Source organism: Gymnoscopelus braueri (assembly GCF_963280865.1).
Source record: "Gymnoscopelus braueri genome assembly, chromosome: 14".
Taxonomy (NCBI): Eukaryota; Metazoa; Chordata; class Actinopteri; order Myctophiformes; family Myctophidae; genus Gymnoscopelus; species Gymnoscopelus braueri.
This window is the reverse complement of record NC_137619.1, coordinates 16275470-16296213: the sequence shown is the minus strand read 5'-3', so window position 1 is coordinate 16296213 and position 20744 is coordinate 16275470.

Sequence of the window (20744 nt, the reverse complement as noted above, 5' to 3'; positions counted from 1 at the left end):
ATTTGCAGAAGCCATATATCTACACAAATGACAAAATAATAGCAAATTATGCATAACTTCAGATCCTTATAAGGGAGGCATTAAGTTTTACAAATATAACTCTTGCGAGGAAGCCACAGGGTTCAATCAATTAGTCTGTGATTATTATTACTTCTGTTGTTATTACTAGTCCCAGCAGCCAGGCTGTTATGGTAACCCTACACACGGCCCATAGTACTAATCCTCGCCCTTTCCTTAACCCTAACCTTTACTCTCTTAATCAACATCATATTCTGAGCAAGCGGGCAAAATATTTATATGTTATCTCTTGCAGTGTTCAGTGAGAATTCACTTTCAGACTGGGAATTTCATCCCAAAAGTTGTTTGTGAGCATGTAAATGAATGTTTAATTGTGTGTCCATGTGCGCGCTCGTGCGCGCGTGCGTGCGTGTGTGTGTGAGTGTGTGTGTGCTCGCGTGCACGGGTGCGTGCACGTGTGTTTTATTCTGTCCCAGCTTGGTTGTTGGTTTTTGATCCTTTGTCTGAAATGAAAATCACAACGACATTAGAGTCCCTATAAATTAGAAGAAGAAAGGCTCTCATTGTAGATGGGCTTTTTTGGGCGGTGGAACTCTCTTTATATAGCTCTTTCTTGTACATTATGATGTTACAAATAAAGAGTATAGTCTAGGTCTTAGATGTTGTGGTAGAATGCTAGATACTTTGTGTTAATAAAGACAAAGAAGAGCGCAAACACAGCAACCACAGACAAGTTTTTATACTGTACCAGACTGCAGGAAAAGCTATCTTTTTATTTTGTTCAATATTCAAGCCATCTGTGCTCAATTCCAAAAATGACTGTTGAGGAGTTTGATCCAACAACAAATATGAACTGGACAGCAAGATAAAGGAGAAGCACGAAAACATTGCAGCAGGCAAACACAACCGAGAGACAAAGATATTTCCTATGCAAAGCTCACACACAATGTCATGTGTGATAGCGGTGAATCCTGTCCAAGTCACACGCGGGGGGAGGGGGGGGGGGGGGGCTGGTTGGGGGGGACCAGAACGAGGTCGGCCGCCTGCATCTTCCAATGACTCTCTCTCTTAGCTTTGATTCAGTTGATCCAGTATCTCGCCATATAGCAGAGGGACAAAGCAGATTTCAGCTTTGGGCTAATCTCATTAAGAAACTCTAACCACCCTATGAGTAGGGGGGAAAAAAGCAACTCATTCTGCACCATGCCAGAGCCAAGGCTCAGGGAGGCAGGTGTAATGTTACATAATTAGCCTCTAAACGGTAAAAAGGAGATTATTGCAAATGGCCTACTAGCCAGCACATGCAGTGGACCTGGTCCCTAAAGACTCACCAGTCTAGTGAAGCTGAAAAAGTCCCTGGGGAACTGATGTGTGAAAAAGGAAAAACCGGTTATTTGCAGTAAATGTGTGATATGGAGAACACAACGTGATTACCCTCCCCACATGGCCGCCATTTAATGTATGAACAAGAATTTGATTGGGGTTTCACATTGGTACTTTGAAATAAAAATAGCCATTGAACAAGTAAATGTATTGTATCAAATAAAAGTTTATTTGTATAGCACATTTACAACAGCCCAAAGCTGACCAAAGTGCTGAACATGGTTAAAAACAAAGCAATTCAAAGCATAAATACATGTATACTTGAAACTTCAAGTACACAATCTATACACCCAGTGAAGGAACCAGTTATGGCATAAGTGGGAAATACAATTGACAGGTTGCTTCTTTCTTACCTCCAATGAATAAATAATAATGTTACTTTTGAGTGCAGAACTGCACGTGGGGAATTTAGTGAGGCCTGGGTTTGTGCTCTTGTTGAGATGTCCTGTCAACCACTACCAGGGGCTCTGCTCTGCTGCAAACTCCTCAGAGAAATGGCTAACAGAAGAATTGATGGAGTCTGTATGATCCAGGGAGCCCACACCTAGTCACTCATAACCTCGAGAGTGGATTACCATGTCAGATTGTTGCCATATGTGGCACGGCGCACCACTCTCACAATGACAGTGATCAACTACTACTGTTCACCATCGCCATCCAACGAACATGACCGCCGGAGTTCAAACACTGAGGGGTGTCTGATAGAGGATTTCTGCACTGGCTAGAAGCAGAATGCCCCGGCCAACATATCGTCCACCAAACATGCTAATTACAGAAACAGATGATCCAAAACTCTCTCTATGGGCAGGCCCAGTTTGGAGGACGAAAGTATGGCGGCATTCCTTTGTTGCCTCTTCAGACGCACTGAAGCATCGGCTTGTTGTTACATAAAGTTGTATAACAAATGAGCCTGGATTCTTTGAACTGGCTGACCACACAAGCCTGGAGGAGCCACTAGGAGCCCAACATGTGGCAGCAATAAGATGGCCCCGCCCTTCGCAAGACATGTGGGAGACACTGCATTCCAGTGGAGCTCATTAAAGCTCAAAAACAAATCCAACAAACACTGCCCATGTTGCAAAGGAGCACAATGAAATATGTAGCACAGCGGGGGAATCATGTTGCTGCTGTTAGTGCTACACTGTTGTGTATTCTGCACAGGGGTCAGACGTCTCATCGTTATTAATTTTGTTTGCTTTATTAATTAGTTCAATGAGTTTTATGAATCATTGTGATTGACAGCTAAACTTCTCAGACACGTTTTTATAGACAGTGACGCTGACCATGCCTTTTGCCGTCCCTACAGATGTGGTTTAGCACTTAAACCTGTCACTGAATCAGGCTTATTTATTATGCTGTTTGTTCCACCAGTCTGCCTAGTTAAGCTATGTGTTGTCTGTTTAACTTGGCTATAAAGACACTATTGCTGGTGTTCTGTTTGAACTCCCCTTTAGACAATTGCATGAGCAAAAGGGTGGGCTTTGAAAAACTGTTATATTGTCAAATGTGACATGATATTCAATTTGTGTGCATGACATCACTACACGAGGACGTGCATTATGAGGATCCCAGTGTGTATTCACTTAAGATTGATAAAAACTCAATAAAATCAAATGCCCATCGGGTCGGCTTCACTGTAGAAGACATCTGGCATGATTATTTTCAGCTCTTCAGCTAATCCCCTCTAAATGTAAACTGAGTGGGAAAATGTGCCAAATGGCTTTAGAGCAAGACTGAATTTTGGACTTGTGGAAGATTTAAATGAGTTTTATAGAAATGTTAGAGGCATTATTGGAAAACACAGTGAGACAATTGTAATTAGTTTTCAGCCTGTCATATTTATATTCATTATCCCACTTTTTAGACATGCCAATTTTTGACTCCCATTAACCATTGCAGCTGTAGAGAAGCCACATACTGTATCACACAGTGTTTTCTTTTTTTTTCACGTTGTGATGAGCTTTCACTCTGTTGCTGCGCGTTAGATGTTTGATATGTTTTGCTCGAGAGACTGGAAATGCTTGAGTGTTGCGCATACCATTCAGAGGTGGCCCAGTAAGAGCTAATCTGCTTGTCAGGGTTGACTGCCAAGCATATCAGCCCACACACTTCACAATATGACTTTATTCATATACTGTAGATCTGGGACATTGACTGACTCTGCCCACCAGAACACAACACTCACACACCCACCACCCTCAAGGAAACAAACCTACGTTGTCAGGCGGTGCAGATGCTTAAGAATATTTGGCACATGTAGTGTTCACATACGTAGTTCTGATTTATTTGATTAACCACATGAACCCTAGCGGCCCTATTCTGGGGGCGATCTGTGAGCTTGTAGATCGGTTATTTTTGGCAAAGACAGAGGGGAGTAGAGGGGGAAAAAAGGAGCGGTCCTAGTAGAGCCCTGGGGAACTCCGGTCAATGAAGTATATACTGTAGGGTTTACAGTAAGTGGTTAATACAATTACAAAAAGCTAACAGAAATTACACCATATGATTGTAAATGCTCATCACAAGTGATCTGAGCCAAAAGCAGACATCTTGAAATAGCTTAAAATGTTTTGCCAGCAGTCAAAAGAAGTCTGAGGAAGAGCCTGTGTTTCTCCAAATGTCACTGCATGAAATAAAATCCTCTTAATGGGAGCTATTTGGTGTGTGGATCTTTCTGCTCTAATATACATAGCCAGCAGTCAAAACATGTGCTTACATTTTATAATATGGAACCTAGACAAGCATACACATTTTTCTGATTGCCGTAAATGGCACGTTGTAAATTACTGAGCGATACGTCTGAACATGATCGAACGATTCAAAGAAACGTTTATTGAATCGTGCTTATTGTTTCATACTCAGGCATATGATGATAGCCTCCATTCAGATGACAAACATCTGAAAAGGGATACTATAGCCTATACTGTATACCTTTTGCTTCAATTCCAGCTCTTCTGACTTGGAACCAATAGATGCATTTGATCTTGCTTGTAATGACTCATAGCAGCACAATAAAAGTGGCTGGCATGATTGATTGAGCTTGAATAACGGTGCCTCCTGCCTATTTCATAAATCTCTAATAGAGCAGTGACCTCGGTCTCCAGCACATCATAAATCTATATCAGCAAAATTAGAACTTCAAAAAACACATAATATAGCAAATATGTGTAATATGTTCAATTAAAGAAATGCAGTTAAGGTCAAATAGGCAAGGTTCACATATACATTAAAAGTAACCCGTTGAGCAATCATTTAGAAAGTAATAAGTCCTTGATAAAGAAGAAAGGACATGAGGACATCTGCAGCTGATTAAAGCCTCACAAATTTACAATGAGGAGGACGAGTGATGTCAAGTTTTCACACTAATTTAATATAGTCTCTTCCTGCTCCAGATATTTCAAGAGGGGTTTTGCCTTTCCATATTGTGATTTAAATGTTATCTCTCAACTGAGTTAGCAAAACAAATGCCACAGAAATAGCATTGCCCAGATGGAGAAAACATTATCCATTTCTGTACTGTAAAGCCTGACAATAGCCGATCTACAAGCTCACAACACGTCACATCCGCGATACGCTGTGAGTTTGTAGATTGGCTATTTCCAACACTGTCACACGACGAAGTATAAATCTGGCTTGACAAAACAAAAATGAAAACGTATCCAAAGTTCACAGTCATGGCGCTATTCAGATAAACCAATAAATAAATGAGTGTACAAATGTGTTAGCCTCAGGGCAAAGAGGATCTTGCTGCCAAGACACCAATGCCAGTCTTGGTTTGCAGTACACCACCACAAGGGGCAGTGTGCAGGGGAAATCTAAACAGTGCTTTAATACTCTGGTTCTCAACCAGTGGTCCGGGGACCACCAGTGGTCCTTGGGGGGTACCAGGGGGTCCCCAGCTAAATTAGTTAACATAGTGTCACAATCGTTTTAAGCACTTAGCTTTGGCTTTAAAAAAATAGAAGATATACAAGCTCATAGTGCCACGCTATGAGCTTGTAGATCTGCTATTTTTGAAAGATCTTGAAAATGTGTGCATATCTTTGAATATATATATTTTTTTTTAAAGCGAACATTTCTAACTCAAAATGGGGGTCCCTGGCACAAACCATTTTCAGATGGGGGTCCGCGGCCTAATGTATATCAATTTTAGGGGTCCTTGGCATGAAAAAGGTTGAAAACCACTGCTATAATACAATGATATAATATGAATAATTGACAAAACACTAAGATTTTTATGATATAACATTAATAGTTAAATAGTTGGTATTAAAAGTAAGTAATACCAATAAATAAGAACTTAAAGTATACTGTTTTAGTTCCACTGATTGGTGGAACACAATCGATTGAGTGATTATTAAAATAAACATGCGCTGAAAATGCACACGCCCCACAAACGCTTTTGAGATTTTCAAGTGGGCCCTGATCCAGAAAAGGTTGAGAACCACTGCTTTAATACATTTGGTTCTGGCAAGCATGGAAATCAGGGGTGAATACTTAGAAGTCAATTAAGGTGAGCAAATGCTTCTCTTATGCTGTACAAGTTCTCTGAGACCTGTGAATCCTTGAAATTGACATGTTTCTGTAATCATATAAAGATTACACATTATATTATATAAACTATACATATTTTTTTCCCCCTTTGTACAAAGTGATTCAGTACAAAACATTCTATGATATAAATTGATGTACAGTATGGGTCCTTTGTGATCTCTAGCCCACACTATTATTACAGTAAGGGAAAAAAAAGAATTCTAGGCAATGTACCACCATTAAAAAAGAACCTGAGCAGTAGACTATTAATATACTATTCATTTTCAGGATGTCATTAAAATGGGTCGAGAGGAATGCTGAATATTTTATATTGCCAATTAATAGCTTCTTAGTGGATGGAATTCATTAGAATTAGCAGGCAGTTTTGCTTCGCTTTTTAATTCATCAGATTAGATTGTTTCAAAAGAGAGGGAAATGAGTGGTTGCGGGTCTGGACAAAGGGGTAGTGTGTCTATGCATGTGTGAGCATATGTGTCTACGTGTGCCAGTGTGTGTATGAGATGTACAGTAGTGGTACATGTCTTCCACGCTTGGGCATGCTGTGTTATGGATTTATGACTTTGTCCATTGTTCGCTTATTGATGGTGGTCGAGGGTCATTTTTCATGCAGTGTAGAAGAAGCTGCCAGCCGACCTACTGAGGGGGGCAGTTTGGAAGAAGTACTCACATTTTGCACTTAGGTAAAAGTAGCAGTTTGATTGATTTATTGACCACAACGGAAACAAGTCCCCAAGACTTTTTTTTGTTATCCTTTTAGCCCAAATGTCTGACTGTACTTCGTACTGTTTACATTTCTGACTAATAAAGTATTCAATCAAACAATCAATTGACAATATGCACAGAACAAAGCAATGTACACAGGAAAACGTCAAAAGGATAACACAAAAAGCTAAAAGCTTATTTCCGTTGTGGTCCCATTGAATACCACAATGTAGAAATACTCTGTTACAAGTAAAAAGTCTGGTTTTCAGTACTTTACTTCAGTAAAGTATTGGCATCAAAATATAAAGTACTCATTATGTCGAATGTCCCATTTCACAAGTTTCCAAAATGTATAAAGATCTTTTGAAAATAGCAGATCTGCGTGTTGCGAGCTTGTAGATTGGCTATTTTCAAATAGCCGAAGCATACAGTATATTATGATAGGGCTGAAGTGGTTAATGTATGTTTTTGTAATCAAAATCTGCAAAGTATACTTTAACTAAACATTTTCAAATTATTGTAATGGAGTAAAAAGTACAATATCGTCACCTTGCTAAACTAATGGCCTAAGTAATTTTTTGAGGAAAATGATATTTTTGCCTAAGTCAGCTCCTCATGACACTGGCCACCTCTGGTAAAATCGCCCATCTCCTAATTGAAAAGGACTATGCTGTTCCCTCCCCTTTTAGTATAATGGCCTAACTCCCTAGTGTGACTTAGGCCAAAATAGACATTTTTTGGTTTTGTGACTTAGGCCAAATTATTTACTGATTTAGGCCATTTTTTTAAAAAGAATTTGGCCTAAGTCAGATTTAATCCTATTTAAACCTATTTAAATCTCTTATGTTACATAACTGACAGACAGTGTTATTTCTATTTTAATAGTCATAATTTTGTATAAACATTTTGGGTGAAATGATTAAGAAATATCATATAGTTTTGTTTTGGATCCGTTTTTTATTTTTCCTGAAAAACTTTTTAAAAAATGACATAGGCCATTAGTTTAGCAAGGTGACGATATTTTCCTCTGGGGTGTAGTGGAGTAGAAGTAAAAGTACTGAAAATTGGAAATACTCAAGTAAAGTAAGTACTTGTAACTAAGTATAGTACTTTGAGTTCTTACTTTCCACCACTGGAGAGGGGGGCTGTATGGAACTTGATAGCACAACTAGAATCGCTTTCAATCTGTGTACTAAATTGATGGTGATGAAAATAAGACTCCTAGACACAAAAAAACACTTGTTTGCAGCTTAATGTCCTGAATGGAGGCTTGTGAAGGTGCTCTCTTTGTGGTTGGCCTCACGTCACATGTACTTTGGCCTTCACCTGAGCCCCAAGAAACGAACCTCAAACGATCATCAAAACTGCACTGTTATAACATCTCCTTGCTGTCGGGCAGAAACCTCTTATCTCCATATTTTAACTTTTTATGTCTTTTCGTAAATGAATCATAGATCTGCTATTTTTTTTATTAGAATTCTGACAAGTAACAGTTTTGGACATATGAGATTTCCACCAGACAGCGACGATATATAAATGCAACAAATTATATTGGACACACAACTTAATGTTCATAGGGAGATATCAAACAAAAAGCAAGTAAATTCATTGCTGGTGATCATTGCAACTGCTTGCTGTTATAATACAGTAGTGTAGTTTTTGTACGCAGTGTCACATTTAGGCTCTAATATTCTGTAGGAGAATGAATATATTTGTTGACTAACAGCAAGGATAAAACTCTTAAATATTCAGAATTTTTAATCTGGTTTAATATTTCCACCCGTTTTATGCAAATTACACTCTATTAGCATAATCTCATTTGAGAATACATCCTTTTAAAGTGAAAGATTATAAGCTATTTTTTTAAACACATATATAAATCAAATGGTATATTGAAATGTTAATGTTTTAAAGTCGGTGTGCAAAAAACAAGCACATTTACATAATACACTTTTTTTTATTTGCATTAGTGGATCCACACACTACATGCAGAGATACAAAACCAAGCTTTAAAACCACCATGAGGAAAAACATCCAAGAGCTTAAATATGTTACCGGGGAAAAAAAAGAATCCATCTGGAGAGGCACAATAAACAACTGTAAATAGTCTCTTTGTGCGCTGTTTTACGGATATAGTAGGCCTACATATTTTTCCTCTTGTTTCTTTTGAGTATCGCTTTTCAGCTCGCCAATACTGTACTTGACAGGTAGAAATGTGATTTCCTAGAGAGGAGAGAAGAGGACAGGAGAGAGGGGGAAAGGTAGGACATTACCTCCAAGGCATTTAAGTGGAAACAGGGTCTGTAAAAGCTTCGGTTCGAGATATCGAGGTGGATAAAGACATAAGAAAGGACCATTATGTTGCCGGGGGGGGGGGACTCTATCTCTCTCCATCCCTCCACCCCTCCCCCCTTCTCCCCTCTTTACGTCTGCCTTGAACTTGTAAGGAGTTCAGTGGGTCTGGTCTGTACCTACGGTCCAGACAGGCCTCTGGAATGTGAGTGCAGCCACTCAAGCCCGTCTGACCTGCCACCGTACCAGCTCCGTTTTCACTGGTCTAACTTACCTCTTCGTTTACAATGGGACTTCAACTTTATCTCCCCTCGTAACACAACATTAACTGCCAAAGAGCTGGAAATGCATTATCAGCCCGCCCCAAAGCTTGGATTGCTTCCCTCATAAATAAGATCATTATACCAGTGGTAATCCCATTAAATAGATCATTTTGCAAATATCTAAATCCAATTAATAAAGTGTTTTCAGAGGGGTGTGGGGTGTTGGTGGGGGGGGGGGGGGTGTAGCAAACACTGCTTTTCAGTGGGCTGACATGCTGTGACTCGGGTCCTTTGTTCATCACTGCCTTAGTAGCAAGTATGATATTAATAATCACAAACTCCAGCCTGAAGCGTGCTCTAAATAAAAACAATGATACAAGCCTTGCTTATTCTCATAAAGTAAAAGCTACCTAGTTACACAGTAAAACCATGTGTGTGTTCAATTCTGAGGAGTGTACAAATGTAACCAAATGGACACGCACAGTCCTAAGAGTTACAAATGGATAAATTAGTATAGTAGTTTATAAAAAAATATATATAGTCATTCTTGCCTGATAGATTTATTTGACTCTGTTATAGTATTCAAATTCCTTCCATACCTTTCTCAGTGGAGTTCATTGTGTGTTCTCAAAGAATGACCTTATTCTATAATCCTATCAAAACTCTCTGCAAGCCTGGGCCACGTGACCTAAAAAGCATTTTAATGGTGGCCAGATGGGTTGACAAATTTGCCATTTATGGAATTAATCTTAATAGTTTCTAAATCATTACCAAGACTCATCCATGGAAGTGCCCTTCGCGTGCCCTTTAACTTCTGAGTGAGCGTTCCTACTGTTCACTAAAACTGTGTCACGTCCCCAAGACCATTAGCCAGAATATTAGAAGGAGAGCAAACTCTTTTAGTAATTAATAGCTCCTGCATAAACTAACCTTCTGTGAGCACAGATGCATTAGAATCCAAGCCCCCCCCCCCCCCCACCCCCCACCCCCGAAGTGCTTGTGTTTGTTCCACTAAACTAATAAAGTGTATAATCCGATGAAGGATCATATCCTATGCTTTGATCGTGCCTGAAGTGGTTGTTTCACCTTTGTGGAAAGTGCGTATACCATGGTAAGAATGTTTCCGTATCTTTTCATGGTTTTTAATTGCCATCTGAAGCTGTTACGAAAACACTGTTGTGGTTAAATGAATTAGAAAAACAGCGCCCCTGGGTGATGTTACCACATTATATCCTCTCACCCAAAGCAGATGAAGTCGACTGCCAATGAATCATCTGCATGTGATTTGTTTTGAATGTTGATGGTACTCGACACTGGGAGACCACAACTCTACCCTAATACTAGTACAGTACATACTTGTTGGACCCCAGGCACATGCATTTGGTCCTCATTCTCTGTTTACCACATCGACCCTAATAGCTTGAGTCCCTTTGGCATCAGTTGTTCAGTGCCCTGAGAATGCCTGATTTACTACTTAGTTTGGCGCCCTGTGATGCGTTGTGACCCTAGATTGGCAATTTTCGACATGCGACACAAATACTTGCAAATATTATGAAATCCAAATGTACGTATGTATAATCTATGCATGTGATTTTGTAAAAGAAAGACTTAACACCACACTGGCTCGCCGGATTGTGTTCGAAGACACACTGACTGCAACAGAGCACTGCAGCAGACCTCTACTCAACATCCCAATTAGAAGTATCACTCTGGTAATAATTCTTTTCATCTGATGTCTGTAAAGTGGGCAGGCTGCTTTTAACTGTCTAATCTGTCAGGGTTTTTTCCTTCACCAGTGGGGACAAGGCGAGAGAGAGAGAGAGAGAACAAGGGGGAGTAAGAGATGCGGTCGAGATTGAGGTCGCCCCCCCCCCTTCTTGCAGGGTCAAACTCGAGGGGTTAATACCTGGTGTCCAACACAGCACATAAACTCCGCTGAGCTCATCACACTAATTAAACAGACACACATCCTCTCAGAGCTCCAATGGCCAATCGCTGCCAGCTAAAAAAGCAGTCCATTCATGGAGGTTGGCAGGGTGTGCGCGTGGGGTGGGCTAGGGAAATGCTACCTGCCCTTCCTCGGTTTGATTAATGTGAAGAACAATGGCGCTCTTGTGGCCCGTCAGCCCCACTCCACTTGGTTCTGGTTCACCGCTCCAGGAGAGGGGACTGCATGTTCCAGCCTCATACCCATGGGCTAGCCACCACCTACCTCCACAACCACTTCTCAACTCCTCTTCTCTTCTCACGAGTCCCATCTTCTGTTTGTGAGGTTCATCGTTTCAATGTAGGCTGGTGCTGTACCTTTAAGAGCACGTCCTTAACCATGGCCAGTGTTACAATGACATGATAATGACAACATTACTAAGGTTACAAATAAGGCACTGATATACTGTACATAATACAACCAAAATACATTTTGATAGTACAACATTTCCAACATCCAGATTTAACTGATCCCAGACCTGAGAAAAGCATGCTTGAATATGCTCTAAAATATTTTAATAGACTGTTTATTTATATTTTATTATTATATGCTTTAACAGCGTAAAAGTGGACACACTGCTAGATAAATCTCTCTTTTCACATGTTCATCATGTTTTTAACCACTATATATATTTTTGCCTAGACTTGATCTATGTTTTTTTTATCTAACTGGTTTGACCATTCCTGTTTCTTGCTCTTGGCGGGTTGAGTAAATGACAGCTAGCAATTACCTCCAAGGGATAAAGACGTCAACGTCATTCCTCCAAGGGACTGACAGCATAATGTTATGTGTGTCAAAACTTGGGAGACATAATTAATTGCAGCAGTCCCTCAACTCACAAAGACTTGTTAGATAGAGCTCTACCTACACTAGTGCGAGTTGCTTTACTGCTTTGGTTGTATGAAAACAGGGTGACAAATTGAGCCACCTGCGCGCCCACCTTAAAGAAGTTGACAACTCATCTCACTTGCAAATTGTGAGCGTTTTCCCCCCAAACAAATGTGGTCCGTAGAGGCCAGCTACGTTCTGGACAAACTCCGCTTGATGGGCCCTCATGCAGCGAGCTATCTGACACTTTGAAAACAGTGGGGACATTCTGTATTACTGTAGGGTGGAAAAAGAGCAGGCCAAGTCCCAATGATGATTGTCCATATGGCCAGAGAGCACAGCGCTGGTCACATACTATGAACTGTTTGGAGAAGTGCTTCACAATTGTTTGCACTGAACATCTATTTGAAAAATAAACCATCACTAGTACATTCACAGGCATGCTGTTGGCCCTCTGCGGGATTGTGACCGCTCGGCATGTTGACTTTGGCTGGGGTTTTAAATAAGTATTTCTGGAACATGTGTTTATTTACGGATAAGATTTTCAGCAACTGAGTAAAACCACATACAGAGTAGACAATACAAAAGCCAAAACTTAATACAAAAACGTGCACTATGTTTATGCGCTAAATGGTAACTAAAAGGTAATTTGTAGTAATCATATGAGAGAGAGAGAGAGAGAGAGAGAGAGAGAGAGAGAGAGAGAGAGAGAGAGAGAGAGAGAGAGAGAGAGAGAGAGAGAGAGAGAGAGAGAGAGAGAGAGAGAAAAATGCAGATATAAATGTAACCTGACAATGCAAATGATTACTTTGTATGTTATGGTATTGTAATCCTTTCTATCAGACATTTTATAACGACATAAGCCATTATCTCAGGTTTATCTCAAGTTGATTAAAGAGCCTTTAAATCTTTTCTGGTGTAGAATGCCAATAGAGCTTCTCATTTTACAAAGAAGAAACAGCAATGGATCTTTCCAGCCAATACTTTTTTTGTAGATTAGAGGATTGCAATTAATTGGTCAATTACCTAATTGCTCTGTCTCTTAATTAGACACCGTAGAGAAATAAGTGGCTTTGTTCAATGACCCTCATTTACAGTAATGTGCTTGTCGTTGAGGTGTAGTAGTATTATATCCTTCTGGCACAATAGCCTCATGCAAGACGCTTTCGACACCAATAGACACCAGCACAATGCAGCTTGAACATTTGATGTGAATAAGAGAAACAAAAATGATGAAGTAAAATCAGGAACGATTCCATTGTTTCAAAGAAAGGGAAGACACCGAGCAGAAATCATCTCATGTGTTCGTTCGTCGTCCACACTTTTTCATTGAGAAATTCTGACCCTGTTGTCGGGTAGGCCACCTACTGGTTATTGAGTAGTATTGCCTGTAGCTCATAAGCACAGAATCTCTCCCAGCCAAGTGATGATTGCCTCTTAGCTCAGGGGTTGAAATCTTGTCTCTCAAGCGGGAGACTCACGGTCCAATCCCAGGTAAGGCATAGAAGTAGGGGATTGCAGCTTTTAATGAGTGGGCCCACAACAATTGTGTGGGGCCCCAAATTGGGCAAAACCACGAGTTTAATGATAATATAACATTAATATAAAATAATACAAATAAAATAGATATACAGTGTGTATATACATGATCAAAATTACACAAAACCTTTGCAGCAGCCGTCATTTATCCAAGTTGAAAGAACATGTTTGGGTTATTATGAAAAGAACTGGTAGGATTTAGAAGACATTTGTAGAATCCCAGAAGCAAAGATTTGAGTTACCAATGTTTACTTAAAAAATATATATTCAAAGATTTGCACAAATTTTTACGATAAAAAAAAGAAAAGGCACATCTACAAGCTCATGGGGGCTTATGAGCTTGTATATCTGCTATTTAGTGTGGTTGCCCAAATAGGGCAACCAGACTATAGTAATAGATGAACTTTATTTATTCTAGATAAACTTTATTTTGGACCGTAATTTCTCCCACAGTTTATTTTTCCCACACTCGTGCCATATGTCAAAATGACCGGGTTCACCGGGAATCGTGCGCTTGTATTTTGCTAAGAGATTGGTTACATAGTTTAATTGATATTGGTTTATTAGTGCAATAAATTTCCCCATCCACTTCAATGGGAAAATGAAAAAACTCAAATTCAAGTATTTTTTTCTCAGAAACCGTAAGGGCTAGAGTTACAAGACTCTGAGGGGAGGTTCATAATTTAGTGCGAAATTATAAAAATGATAATTACACCAGTCGGCCTCATGGTGGCGCTATAACAGCCCACTTTACGTTTTGGTCTATAACTCTTGAACCGTAGGTCGTAGAATAAAAATCATCATTGTTTCCCCCTAGATTCATTGATGCAACTACCTATATAGGCCACACCTATTTGCGTCTGGATAGATTTTCCGCCATTTTGAATTTTCTTCAAAACACACTTTTAGCTCCTCTTCCCACGTAGTTTATCCAAATTTCACAAAAATCGGTACACATAATCTCTGGACCCTAGCGATAAACATATATAAACGGCATGCTTACCGTTCGTCCGTAATTGGCTTCCAAAGTTAGTGGGAGGGGCCCGTTTTACAAAGAACGCCAAAAATCACGAACGAAACGTCCAATCAATCCCAAATTTGAGTCACATGTCGAGGGTGGTTTACTCAACGAATCCCCAAGAGCATTTCCACTTTGATCCATAGGAGGTGCCACAAATGCGCAAAATGTAACCGTTTGATGCAAAAACATGATTTTTGGGGGGATCTGTTCTCTCAAAAAGAAAAGCGAGTGATCTCAGGAGTGACATGGCCCGCTACATTTGTGGGAGGGGCCTGTTTCCTTAGTGGGAGGGGCCTATTTCCTCAAATCGAAACGGCACGTGTCACGAACGCAGGATCCGATCGGCGTCGAATTCGAATCGCACGTCGCGTGGCCTCCGACGGTATTCCTCCAGGCGTGTCCCTGGAGTCCCGGCGGCCGCGACCCGCGACCGGCGTCGGCGCAACCACACTTTGCAATTTCCCAGAATTGCGACGTGTCTAGTTTTGAATAGCAAAAGAAGTCTAAAAATGACACAGATGCGTTCCCGGTCTTAATGGGTTAATGTACAGACCTCCTATGAGTACAAGGTCCCGAGTTTGAATCCGAAGCCCGACCTCTCTCACACGTCTCTCCTCTCTGCCCTTAGATTTCTGTCTCTCTTGCCCATCTTATCTGAAGTATGTATAAAATGACCAAAATACTGTAAATCAAAAGAACATGTGGCTTTATTTTCATACAATTTGGTGGGAATAAACAGTAGAATGCGCTGAAGCGATGATTAAAGTTTGGATCGGAAAGGTCAAAGGTCAATGACATAATGGTCCAGATCATGTCAATATTGAGAACGGATGGGTGGATTTTCACGAAACTTGTTGGGAATCATCAGTAGGCTGCCTCGAAGAGATGATTAACGCGTTAATTAGGGTTAGGGCTAGGGTTAGGGCTGCTATTGAGTAACTTATTTTTTTATTTTTTTCACTGAGGGTACAGCCCTTTGGTTCAATGCAGTTGTTTTTAAATGTGCTCTATAAATAAAGTTAATTGGATTGGATTATTATATTGATTAATTTTTCAATTAATCAAATAATCGAGAAGCATGTTAATTCTTTATATACATTATCAATGTATCACACAGAAATGTTTATAGATTTTTTATAGTTTGTTGTGCAACGCTGTCATGCTAAAAAAAAGAAAATATCTGATATACAAACTCACAAGTTTTAAGATGCGCTATTTTCTGTATTTTTTTATATTATTTTATAAATGTTATTTTATTATAATTGATTAGATAGATTAGTTCGATTAACTATTACACCCAATGCATAGTCATAATTTCAATTGCAAAGTGTCATCGAAGGTACACAATCTTTTAGTTTACCAAAATACCAGTGTAGTAGTACACAAAGCGCACACCTAGAAATTGCCCACTGCTGCCACAGTTCTGCCCTGTTTGTCAAGGCTCTGTGGATATTGTGGGGGAAAATAATGGGTAATAACTAGAGAGCCATCTACAGGGTATAATCAAAGTAAAGGAAACACTCATATCAAATTCCCCAGCAGGTCTGGTGGTTATGCACTGGTGCTGTGTTTCGTGACATGATTCAACTCTAATATCCCTGCAGGGCTCAGAATATTCTCATCACTACTAGCATTAAAATTCAGGAGTGGCCAGCCCTCTTTTCATGATATGTTATTTTCTTGATCGTTCTAATGTCTTCCAGGATGACAGCTCTCCTATGGAGAAACCAGAGGTTTTCGCCAAATGATTTTGAATGGCAGGATGATGATTTTACCCATATGCCAATGCCTTCTCCATAACTACAGCAGATAATATCCCAGCGGAGCATTTATGGTAGGGTGTGGGATGGCGTCCGTGGCGGCATTTCCCACAAGGAACTGGAAGCCCAAAGCCAGCTTAAGCCCCAATTTATGCTCCGTCGTACGATAGTGTCGCGCAACGGAAATAGCGGATCTACAAGCACACAACACATCACGTCCGCGATGCATTTTGAGCTTGTTGACCTGCTGTTTCCGGCGTGTGACACCGGCACGCAGCTAAGTATGCCATGCTTAAATGTTACAGAGGCAAGTTTGTGACTAAAAGGTCACCACTTTGAATCCCTGGACCAGCTGTGAGAATATGGCCGGGTAAAGTGAATAAGTAGCGCTCTCTCCTCCCTCTCAACAGCTGTCAAAGTGCCCTTGAGCAAGGCATTTAATGTACAATTACCTGTTGTACTTGGATGGCTCCCAATGTGTAAATGTGTGGACAATAATGTAAAGCATGAACTTGCTGAGAACTTGAAACAGCTTCTTTTTTAAATAGCCAGACTCATTTAATTTGATGTGATTGTGAAATGATAGAAGATGAGAATTACCATCTATGATCAAAGCAAACCCCAGAGCGCTAGACAGCCATCATCTTTAAGCGTAGTAGTGTTGGTGTTTCTAGAATGTACTGTACAGTCCATTACTTTTTTCATATGTTTCATTATGATTGCTGTTGTACATTCTGGACACCAATAACTTCTTTAAACTACAGGAGGTGATAGGGAGAAAATTAAACATTATTTTCTGAAATGCATGGAATGTTAACTTGGCCAACAACAACAGGTGTGACTTGAATCTTACTTCAAGTCAAGTAACAACAAGTTCACAGTGTCTATTAGAACGCTGTTAAGTGATGTCATATCCTGCTGGCATGTCGACGGTGTGCCCGCTACAGTACGCTGCCCGTAGTTGTCGTCTGAGAGCTGACTGGACAGCAGGGCATAACAAGGAGCTCTGTATGAGAGACAGTGAGGCCAGACACCCAAAAGACATTGGCAGAACCCTTGGCTGAGCACGGCCCAAATATACAACGTTCTCCCCTCAAACCTCAGCTTGTTTAGCCACTGGCACCCAGCGTCTGTCAGTCAGGTGTCTGCCAGCTGAGGTGAAGTGTGCCCACAGAGCACACACTGCAGCATCACTATACCAGCACCCATGCCCTCACCTTGTCTACCTTGGCACTTTTGGAGTTTGATGGGAAAAAATGGCATATTGTAAATGACAAGTCAAGTGCCAGACAGCATATTTATACATCTTAATAAGCAATAATTAGGCCCAGTACCTGCCAAGTAGCTGATGCCAGTGGTTACTTTGTGATGTTGACTGGACTGCTTGTCTGCTGTTTATCCACTAGCTACATGCAAAAAAAAACGAAATAAAAAAAGCCTAAACAAAAAACTGAAAGGATCCTCTGTTTCAATGAATCCATTAGATTTGACAACAAACAAGTAATGATGAACCGTAAACTGCAGATACTGTAACACTTGAGGATGAAATCATCAATGGTTAGAATGGGCTCATGTCATCCATAAACAATAACTAAGCTTGAATATATCTGAGGGGGGGGGGGGCAACCCAGCATGTTTTAACATGTCTTGTATTTACACAGGATTATGAATGAGCTGGAGATGATTATTAGCTGTTCTCACAGTTTGACATCTCCCGGATCACTCATTTCAGAGGACCTGTTAGGACATGGCGGAGAGCCACGCAGTGACTCTCAACACTTCTTGCCTGAGATCCCTGTGATTTGGGGCCGTGTTTGGATGCAAGCATGTTTAGATTTGCCAACGGCGATAAGTTTGAGCCCTGCAGAGAGAGACATTTCTTTATGATGGTAATGGAAACAAGTTGCATGGATTCTTTTTTTTTTTTTTTTACCGTGAAATAGGCTACAGACGTCCCTATGACATCTGGATTTATGGCCTGGTAATTCCCCACTGGAGTAATTTGGCGGGTACATCTGCAGCTTAGCAGCATTCCAGCAGTGCTCCCCTGTGCTGTGAAGTCAGGAGATGACTGATTGATTGATTGTATTACTCTTCTTTTAGCATGGTTTTACTGAGCTATTGCCGTAAACTTCTAATGTGATCTATCTAAAGCAGGCTACAGCTAGGTCTCATGTAAGCGGTAAACAACCTGGGGAAAAGAAACAAGAAAAAACAACCAGCCACTCAAAACTGATTTATTCTGTGTGAACACATTTAACCACTTTCAACTTGCCGCCCCTATTTTTTTATGAAAATGAAACACAAATTATAGTCTGAGAAAATAGCAGATATACAAGCTTGTAGAGAAGATATTTTCATGCAACACCATCATACGAAAAAGTATAAAATTTAGCTTAAAAGAGCCCCAAAAAGAAAGAAGAAACATAATGAAATGCATGATCATGGTCAAATAAATACACAAAGAAACAATTCATTCTTGTTATTACAGTATCCAAATATAACATCCTAGTACTTGTGCAGCCTTCCGTTTGCCTGATCACAGTCATACTGTATGAGGTTTTCACTGTTTTCACACTACAGTAATCCCTCCGAAAGCACTTTGTGCCGCCAATTACAGGCACAAAAAAAAAAAGACAAAATGCAAACCTATGGTCTGCTGACAGCTCGCGTTTCCGAAGTTTTAGGTGATAAGTCCTCGGCACGTGCTAGTCAGACAGTGATAATGAGACGAGGCACTCGCCAGCTTGCTGGAGGAGCGCTCCTTTCTGTCACCTCCAGAATGAAGGTGTGTGCTCGTACGTGCTCAACCTGTTCCCCCACACAGCTGACACGGTGCTAGAAGTCGTCTGGACACGAAGCCTTTCTGTTGCTGTCGTCAGGGACGGTGGATCCACCTGCCATTCAGTGACTTTTGGCACTTTTCCCGCACTACAGTATGTGTCAAAGACCCTGTTGTAATCTGACCTGGTGTACTGGCCACTATCTGCTGTGGACAGAATGACACGCAGTACACAGTCAATTCTGAGTGTTAATTTAACCCTCTCAGGGTTTTGTAGTGGTGAACTTTATACTCCTCTGGCAAAAGACAATAATTGTTGGGCGGTGTGTGGATACTGGACAGTTTGTGCCGTTTGTAGGTGAAGTTCTATGGTGGGAAAAGTACAGACAGAGGGATCAAATGGCTACGTCGGCTAATGGCTTTTACTTCTTGGCTGAAATAAGTGCTGTTATGACTTACGGTGATCAAAGCATGAAAAGGCTTTTACAACGCTTATTACTGTTCCTTAACTTAAGGGCCCAAATGTCAAAGTCAAAGTTAAACAAGACTTGTGTTTACAGTATACTGTATTACATTTTGTTGACTAAGCAATTATAACACTGTTTATCCTTACTTTGTAGGCTCTGCTTTTGGCAGATTCTCCCTTTCTGCTGTATGTCATCTGGCTTTTGTTCATCCGATACCAGACGCGTGGCACCTATCAAAGGTAGACAATGGACACCCTAGTGCACAAAACAATGGACACACAATGCACAAATGCTGGAGTCCTCAGCACGTTTGACACCTGATTTATCTTCAGACTAGCTAACCATCCAACAGAGTAGACAACAAGGGGGAAGTGGGTGGGGCCCAATGCTCAAGGGAGTTAAGGGGTTAACCTTGACATCTGGCCCCCGATCATCCAACAAGTTCAGGGCAGCTGCCCAAATAGGTCTGGTTTTTCCCTGAAACACACCTCATCCATCTGCTAAATTTCTCCTCATATGAGTCTGTCCATGATTGCCACAGGCACTTCCATTCAGAGGCGCGTGTGGGGTGACACTGATCCCGGCTACGATGCCCATCCATTTTTAAAGGGGTGTACAGGTGACCTGTGTGTGGCCCTCTGTGGCACGCGTGTCCTCTCTTACAGGCTGACTCTCTCCTCTATTGGCTCACCTGTCATCCCTCTGTGCCGTTCCCGACAGCCATACTCCCTGACATAACACGTTTGTTTGGATTTTTTCCCCTTCCTTTTTCCTCAAATTACAGCAATATGATATAATGAACAATGAACTAATGGGCTTTAATCTAGGAGGTGTTGGGGTGACGCGTGCCGTGGCCATACAATAGCCGGCGTCTGTGAAATTCAATCTGTTGATGAATGTGTAAAAATGAGAGGGTATTCCAATTAGCTTATGAATGCAACAGGTGACAGCTACATAAAGGCCAATTACACACGTATTTATGTTCTGTGTCTTGCAGGATAGAATAGAACTTCACACCTGAGGATAAAATTTTAATCACAAACCAGGCTATCAATGAAGCTACGAAATATTAGTGTTGAATAGTAAACAAATACACTATTATCTCTTCCCTTCATGACGGTGAATAATTGTCGAGGAAGATTTTTATGCAC